We start from the raw sequence: 9457 nt of genomic DNA, 5'->3' as shown, positions 1-9457 counted from the left end.
ATGGGCACCTTGCCCACTCATGACTTGCCAGTTGCTGGGAATTATTTGCCTTTCAATCTACACAAATCTTCACCAGCCAGACATTGTGCGTGCCAGTGATGTTCACCAGTTAGAGTAAATATAACAGTTCCACTGGGAAGTTGTGATGTGAAAGTAGGATATTAAAAAAAAAATTAAAAAAAAATCACTGCTGTAGAGCAGGCTGAACTCAAAAAATGCTTGCAAAACTGGAAAAACTTCTACTGTGTTAATTCAGACATTTACAGGGAATTACAGGCAATCTGAATTCCATTTCAAGGTTAGAGGAGTTTGTATAAATGATTCTCATTTATGAGAGATCATAATAAACATCATTTAGAGAAGTGTTTATGACTGGGAACAAGCTTGTTTGTTAATTGTTAACTGATGAACCAAATCCTATGTAAGGTCACATTTTGAAATAGGATATGGAAAAGCAGTAAAGCAGGTTTAACAGTCTTAGGAAAAAACTTCTAAACATCAAAACAAAAATGTGGAAGTGGCTTAGGTCAGAGTTAGTGCTTGATGAGGACAAGTGAAATATAGGAAATAGTTTGTGTATTAGATTTTTCTTTCCTTAAAGATAAAATAATCATTACTGGTTAGCTTATATGATGGGCTACTAATGTCATGTATGCCCATATTCTAAAATTGTAGCTGGAGAATAATTCTTCCTTCTCCTGAAACTTTTGTAAAGTTGCATAAGCATTAATTAATATGAATGTGTTATTGACAGGGAACGCTGGGTAAGGAGAGGTACTTACCTCAAATATATGTTTGGAGAAAAGAAAGTATCCCCAAGCAAACAGAAAATCCATGCAAAGATTCTGTTGAAGAGCACCAGATGTCCTTATCTCTCCCTGATGTCGACTTTGCCAACAGAGATAACAGAGATTATGCCTCAAGAGCAAGACAAGGAACAAATATGAAATTGCACCACTTGGGCACCTTGTCGAGAGAGAGAAAATACGAGAGCACAAGAGCTGAGATCTTAAAAATAAATAAAAGAATACAACTAAGTCTAGTCCTTCTAATGGACTTCTCTATGGTTATTGTTAGCACTCCAAATCAGGAGTGGAAGACTGAAAGTGTGTCCCAATTCTAGATGTTACTGGAAAGAAAATAATGAAAAGGATTCATGCTAAAGAAGAGGAACACATACATTTTCTTTTTTACTTTGTGTAGATTCAGTTTCTGACTTTACCATGTGCATTGCTCCTTCCCCAGATAAAAACTGATTTGTATCTATGTGCACAAAAGGCCCCAGGGAGGATGCACTTTTATATTTTATGTTCCTGTGCAAGGGCTCAGCCTGATTTAAAATACACTTGGGAAGCAGCCTAAATATTTTTTTTCTGACTATTTTTGCTATTGCTAACCACCTGAAAGCTAATAATTACGATGACAGACATCTGTCCAAATCAGATGTTATTTCCTTTTTGCAAATTATCCTATCTCAGGGAATACATAAAAATAAAAACCATCCCTGTAGAGTTCTGCATAATTACTGACAAAACCAAACATCCACATTCTTCTTCCCATCTCAAATTTATGGATTGCTGCAGTCGGAAAGAGGATTTGTACTTAAACTTTTGATTCTTTCCCAGTCTTTCTAGAGCTTTGTCGTCTCTCTCAGGAAAAACTGATCAGGGAGACTGAATCATGCTTGATTAGAAAGAGAGAAAATTTTATTGCATCTAATCTACTCACACAGTGACTGGATCTGAGATTCAATGCTTAGGATATTTAGGTATAAAACATCTGTTTGGCTTCCTGACAAACCAACTCTGAGATGTGAAGACAACACAGTGCAGAGCAGTAACACCTAAGATGGCTCTGTATGAGCTAACAGGGGAACCTTAATCTCAGCATGGCATTGCAGTGCTTATATAACGCTCACGTGAGCTGGTGTTGCTAATTCAGTGTTTCTGTGTTGTACTCCCTTGCTTAGTATGGATACGGTAAAGGAGAAACAACTTTCCTTCAAATGCCTTATTATCAGTGTGTTCAAATGGAATTCCCACTCTCCACATTATATCTGAGTCAAGATTTCTATCAAGGAGGAGAGTATGACCTTGAAGGGGATACTACCCCAAGACTTCATCTGAAATCCTGACTCTCCTGCCCTTAGAAAGCCCTCTCATATGGTATCGTCTCACAGGTCGGAAGCACTGGCAGCCGGTGATGAATAAATCATAGCCTATAATCTCTTTAATACAAGTCTCGCTTCTAACTCCTAATAAATGAAAACACTATGTTTCCTTTAATAAGAAATGCATGAAAGTGTGCCATTCATAAAAAGATGCAATTAAACATATGAAGCAAATCCTGATGTGACCCATATTTCAGTAACAGTGTGATCTTCTTTCTTGTGCGGCAGAGGGACTTGTCAAGGCAACTTCAACATTCAAGTCATCTCATTGAGAAGAACTGATCAAATTATTAGGAATAATTCTACAAATGCAAAATAATTCTCCAGTGCAAAAATACTAAATATAAATATCTATTTGAAAATAGGCTGTAAAATCATGCTTTCTTTCTTTGAAGGAAAAAAAAAATCCCTTTTATTCCTCTTAATGAAAAATAAGGAGGAACTTTGCTTCAGGCAAATTAGATCAGAAAAAGCAGTGGAGGAATTGCTCACAAGAAAAGGTTCCTTCTTCCCGGAGATCTTTTCTTCTAAGTAATTGTATTCCGGTCCAAATGTAAGAATCCAAAATGTTATTTGAAGAGTTGGTTTTGCAGAAGTCTTTTAAAAATTTGTCATCTTTAACTTAAACAGTCTAGTGCAGAAGAGTAAGCAAATGAAGGAAACACATTCACCAAAATGGAACCCAGAATTACTGAGCAGAGTCCATTAATGCCCTTCATTACCTTCAGAATGCTCTTTTTCACCATTTTAAGTCTCAGTAGTCATTTCCTTGTCATGGAAAAGCCTTATTCTAAGTAAATGGATTTCACTGAAAATTCTTTGAGCTATTACTGAACATTCCTCTTTCTACTGTCTTTTCTGAAGCATAGGACTATTTAATCAGGCAATTAAAGTGTGCCCTTGCTCAATGAAGTCAATGGGAATCTGTTATTCACTCCATTGCTGCCAGGACTTAATCTTCAAATTTTGAAAGGACTGCCTGTCTAGTTAAGAAAGTATTTAGGCACACTGCTGTACTAGGTGATAAATCTCTCTGATTTCTTTATAAATTTCCATTAAAAAATATGTGAAAAAATACCAATGAATTTCTAGAAGTGGAAAACTGCTCTCTGTGTAATTCTCCACTGAATACTAGTGCCCTGCTGTTGATTCAGCAGAGAAACTGTAAGTGACATTGTTTTGTTTGATCCTTACCATCTCCAATCAGCCAAAAGATTTATCCCATTTTCATGAGAGATTCCACAGTCAATTGACACTAACCAGCTACGAGCAGACCTTGCACAGTCAGAATAAACTCCTAATAAATTCCAATAATGAATACGCTGCAATATCTCTTCTCTGTAATTCACGCTCTAAGGATCATCTCCGACTTACTCTGCTTGCTGCCACATATGGCTTCCTACAGAAAACAGCTGATGCCAGGTCTCAATTCTGATCTGCCCAACAGGTAGTAGCCTTCAGATACCACAGGTAAAAATGTTCAGAACATCCCCCAGAGCTGCAGGATGAAAACCACATTGTCAACATCAGCTGTGCATCAGCATAGTATAACTTTATTTATGTAAAAGTGAAGCTCAGCAGTGCTGAATACTGAGTTTTTCTGAAGGACAGTCCAAAACTCTTGCAAAAGCTAAGGTAAAACTTGCCACATCCCAGTCTGCATGCAAAGCTCATTTATTTAGCCTTGCCCTTTTCTCTTTCTGCCACAAACATACTGCTGTGGGTTGTTTTGAAACAAAACCCATACAAAATGGCACAAATAGCAGCATGCACATTTATCCTCCGGGGAAAAGCTGAGAGACTAAACAACATGCAACAGACATTAGCTGCATCACTTTTTACAGCCTGCAACATGCCAGGAGGCTAACAGTTATGAAAGCCATGGAGATGCACAGCATCTGTGCCACGAAGAGCCTAGTCAGCCCACATTAGAAGTATTGAGTTGGAACCAGCACACCTTGCTCATAACTGGGATTAATACTGAAAATGATCAAAAATTGAGATTATGCAAAGAAGTTGCATCACTTTTACAGACACACAACTCCACACAGCAACTGCTCCAATTCAGAGATATGATCCCCCAAAAATGCTAAGGGTGACAAGTATTTAAACCCCATCTGATCATGGCATACAAGTGACCAGAGAATCTCCTGCATGTCTCATGGGCAAGTTCTGGCAGATCTTTCTGTCAAAGCCAAAGTGTTCCGGGACCTTGGTGACTGCTTGCATGCTCCTAACTTAGGTGCAGCTCAGCAGGTCCATCAAATTCCCTGAAATCCCTCATTTTAGCATTTTTTTTTTGACATGTTCTTTTACAAGCATCACAGACTGTTGTCCTTGCACTGCAAGTTTAGCATGAACAAACGGCATTTGAGGAAAACAGTTTATGATTTAAGCAGAACAAGACCTTGATAGTCATAGGCATATGATTACTGTATACACCTAATAAAAATGTAAGCATTTACAAAATTGAAGAGCAGCTAATATGAAATATATTCATATATAATGAAATAATATAAATATATAGTATAAGGCCAGGTACTGCTAATGATAAAGGAAAGCTAAGCAATAAAAGGTAAAAAAAAATTTCACTATTTCTAACACAACTAAATAACATTATTATTAAAAAATATTTCAAAATGTATTTTAAATTCTAGCAAAAAATCAAAGTGCCATTCCAATGCACACGTCTTAAAACTCAGTATAACAGAAGGTGAATGATAGTTCAGACAAAAATCATTCATGTAATACCTTATTTTTTTTTACAGTGAATATAAGCAAATCTCAATATTATCTCTTTGGATGCTTTGCATGGTTTTGCTGTGAATTAAATAATAAATGAAAAGGTTACTACAAAACGACAAGGAAAGGATCTTTTACATAACTCCTCAGTTGAACTAAGGTAGATGAGAAGATCTCTGGAGATCATAAAATAAATGAGCATTTGTAAATATAGATGGCAAGGTCTTGGGAAAAATACAATTTATTACCCTCAAAGTTCTGGGAGAACCTTCTGGAAGGCAGACTGTGTTCCCCAGCATTAGCGCTTGGCTAGCCACCTCCAAGAACACACCACCAAGAAATCACCTGCTGTTTGTATGAGTTACTCAGCATGTGCACTACTATGCTGAGGTCACGGACTGCTTCCAGCAGAAGAGGACAGCCTGCCACATGGACTCCCCTAGTGCCTGGCACAGTGTCTGGAATGGAGAGAGAGCCAGTTTGCATGAGAACAGAAAAAGTCAGCCTGAGAGACTGCCAGCCAGCCGTGGTCATTTTAACACCCTAGTTGAATACAGTGAAATCTGCTTTACTAAATTTCTCTTCCCAAAACCAAATTACTTAAGATTTTACAGAATGGAAGAAATAATTGAGTTTATTTTTGTTTACTTCTCTGGTAAGCTAACATTCGCATTAAATTATATGAACCCAATCATTCTGAATTTAGCGCCTTTTGTACTGTTTTGATTGTCTTTTTAAAACTTTGAGGCACTCACCATCAGCCAGTTACTGCTATACGTATAACTGTCATTCTGTTCTTTGTTATACAGTATTTTAAGGTCACATGCAACATTAATCCTGTTTCATATTTTATTGGACTTCCATTCTCTTCCACCAAAAAATGTTATGTTGATCTCCTCCGGCTCCAGCTGTAATTCTCTTCCAATGTGGATTTACTCTGTTGCTTATCATTACAGCACTAAGTACACTTGCTTTTAATAAAAGCAGGAATAAATTAGACTTTAGTTAGCAATTGTACCAAAGGGTAAGGCAATTAATAGCTAAACAGACATGATCATTCATGTAAAATGAATATTGTAGGCTACCTGCTTGAAATCCTTCTCAAACCTTTACTTGTTTTATTCTAATACCGACTAGAACAAGGCAGGGTAGTTAACTAAAACTGTTTCGGTAAGAATGGTTTTTTACAACAGCCTTTTAAAGCAGTTACTTAGCAATTCAAGATGAAGACACAACAATTCAATCGTCAGAAACAAGAAATCTGATTTGACTTATTTGGGTCAGAGTTTCACCTTTTGTCCAGATGAATCATATTAAATACTGTGGTCTGCAACACTATATTCCTTGGCCATGTATGCAGTGCTATCAGTGAAGCACTTTGAAGATGGGCTATAAACAGATCCTGCCCCCAGAGCACACACCAATGCCAGATGAGGCAGGATGAATAAAGTGCTTGCTGCCACACCTGCACTCCATATTGCTTATTTTTAAGCTCAAAGACACTACCTTTGACTCAGGAACTATGTCGTGTATTCTGTCTTATACAGCCACTACTGCCACTGAGAGAAGATACAGGATCTGGCCCAGATATGCCATACTTACTCAACATGAAGATTCACTGGCAACCTCATAATGTAGAAAAAAACCATGACATTTACAGAATATATATGCTACTTCTCTATTTAATTATCATGGGCAACCACAGCTCTGACTATGTATCTAGGGAACTGCATCTTTCTGCAAAAGATATGTCTCCAGGGCCTCTATCACTTAATCAAGAGCAATCTTTCTGCTGCTTCAAATTTATTAATCATGTATTATGATTTTTGCTGAGTCACATTGTCTGTTCCCCCCCAGACCTGACATAAAGGTGGAAGGACATGAAAGCAGAAGTACAACAAACTGCATTACAAATTCTGGTTGATTACAAGAAGCTATTGCCTATCTACTCCTAGTGAAGATCAAGCATGCAACTGTAAAGAATCCTACCTTGCAAAGACTGATTATTAGTGATCAAGAAATTGCAGAATCACTTAAAAATTACATTGGACAAAAGACACCAAATTGAACCAGGAATACCCCTCAAAAATCCATAGAATTTATCCCCAGAGGACAGATCTGTGAACATATTTGCAGTTATATTTCAAATATCACAGAAGCAAGTGTTGCAGTTCTTCAAACTTGTGTTTGCTTTGGTTTGGAATCAGAAAGCCAGGCTGAGAGCAAAAAAGAATATGCTGCTGCTTTTGAATGAAGGAGCACACTGAAAGTTGAGTAACTCCATAAAAACCACACCCTGAAATGACAGGTCTCCAAGTCAGGATGAAGAGGGAGGAAAGACTCTGGTAAAAACCTGCCAGAGCACAGCAGTCTGATGATGGGCTACAAGATGGTCCCTCCAGCTTTGTCTCAGAATCCAGGAGCATCAATTCACTGAACTCTTTGTGAACCTGGAACCTCCCATGTCTAAAAACAAGAATATGCCTGCAGTACCTGCAGATCTATGAAGATCACAGCCTGAGGAGTGACTCCTACAAAATTGATATGAATCTTTTATTTGTGTTGACTTTTGGAAAGAAGTGTCCAACAGCAGGTGGATAAGAATATAATCACAGATAGAAGGATGGACTCTGAACTGACCATTACCACTTAGGAGTGAGACAGATGGAAGCATGCAGTTCTGTGAAAACATTTTTTAAAAAACCTAAATTTTTTTTAAATTAATTTTTGTTTGCAAGCAAATGCTGTAAGGCTGGCAGGAAGCTGATACAAAAATGTAATGTATGTTTCTCAATGTAATGAATAGATCAGATCTATGGAACTCAGTGCCAAAGGAAACTGTGCCAGTAAGAAGCTTGTAGAGATTTAAAAGCAAACAAATACATGTAGAAATGCACCACAGATTACAAAGCAGATTAGGCACAGGCATGTTCAGGGAAGTCTCTGAGAATATAGTCAGAGTCTGAAAATGAGTAGGGTTGAAGTAGCATGTGTGTTTGACCTGTCCTCACTGTTCCTCAGGCATCTCTTTGTTTATATTTTGGGCTTTGTGGACAATTTCTATAAACAGTTACAAATGCTCTAATGTCCCAGCAGGCGTGGAACATTATTCTAAATTCCACTCGCCTTGCTGAACCACCTTAAATATTTTCTGGAGACTTATTTTTCTTATGAACCTGAAGAATAAGAAAAAATTTTTAGAGTCTGGCTCATCTATACACTTCATATTTTAGATTTTTTAAAGCCTTTAAGAAACTATAAGTTTTCTGTGCACATTTCCCAAGATAATTGTAACACTTCGATATTTCAATAAGAATGGCTCTGCAAAGACTGTGACATTTGAAGAATTCTACCTGAATGGCCCAGAGCTATCATAACCCAAAAAGAAGTTTAGAAGAAGAAAAAATAGAAATTAAAAAAATATTGCTTTGTAAATCTGTTTTTAGATACATACTTTTATTTACAAGGTACTGTTGAGTTTATTTTTAAACAGAAAAGCTCATCAGCATTTAAATAACAGGCTATATAGCATCAAAATTAAACCAGACCAGAGTGATGTAGATCTGGATTCCACCCATCCTTTCTTACTTATTTTAGCTTTTATTTCATTATCAGCTGCACTTGTCAAATATTCACTTAGTAGCTCACATCATGCCCTTGTGTTTAAATGCATATTTCTCTTGTGCTCAAAAAAGATTAAACAAATTTTATTAAGAATGAAAAAGCTTTACTTAACAAATACAAGACACCAATAAAATTCTCTTCAGTCTGTGTGTTTGATTCTCAGCAATTTCATCTTCCAGAGCTATTTTTTATTCATCCAGCACAAAGCAGAGAGTTCCTGGTTTGTATACATGCATGAATCCGCAACCTTTGAAAACTAAAAGTAGTCCTACCATCAGAATTAAGCAGAAAAAAGTTTAAGAAACCTACATATTCTTTTGCAAATAATTACAGTCTCTGAATGAAATTTTTTCACCTATATCTAGGTGTTAGTGGTTTCTATGACAACGTTCTGTCAGTTTTCTACTATTTCCAGTGGTTTTCTGCATTAAAGTTAGATAGGTTATTATTCAAAGATTAGTTTCGGATTTTGCAGGACCTGAAATCCTTCTTAAAAAAGGCTGCTATACCAATAATATTTAAAAAGTGTTGAGAGTCGATTTTGATAAAAATATCACCTCCCTTTTGATAAAAGTGTAGATAAGGAAACAGCAATGACCTCTTATGTTAGCATACCTTATCTTGTAGCCTCAGCTGCCTATTCATAATCTAGCTTGCTATAACACAAACGTGTCAATAAGAGAAATACTTTGAAGAAAATCAAGCAAGAAAGATGATTGATGATAATCTGAGACATGACAATAACAGCTGCACCTGCAGCAGTTTCTCTAGCCAAAAGCCCATAGATCTTCTAAGTTTCGTGAGGTTTCCCTCCAGCACTAAAATCAGCCTCAATTCTCCCAAGTTGATAATGGTGTTGGCTCACAAAAGAGCTCAGTTTTCAATTAACAATAAATAAGAAAAAAAGGGAAGGGAAGGGAA

Source organism: Meleagris gallopavo, chromosome 1 (assembly GCF_000146605.3).
Source record: "Meleagris gallopavo isolate NT-WF06-2002-E0010 breed Aviagen turkey brand Nicholas breeding stock chromosome 1, Turkey_5.1, whole genome shotgun sequence".
Taxonomy (NCBI): domain Eukaryota; kingdom Metazoa; phylum Chordata; class Aves; order Galliformes; family Phasianidae; genus Meleagris; species Meleagris gallopavo.
The sequence above is the reverse complement of the archived record's forward strand: the minus strand, read 5'-3'. Positions refer to the sequence as shown.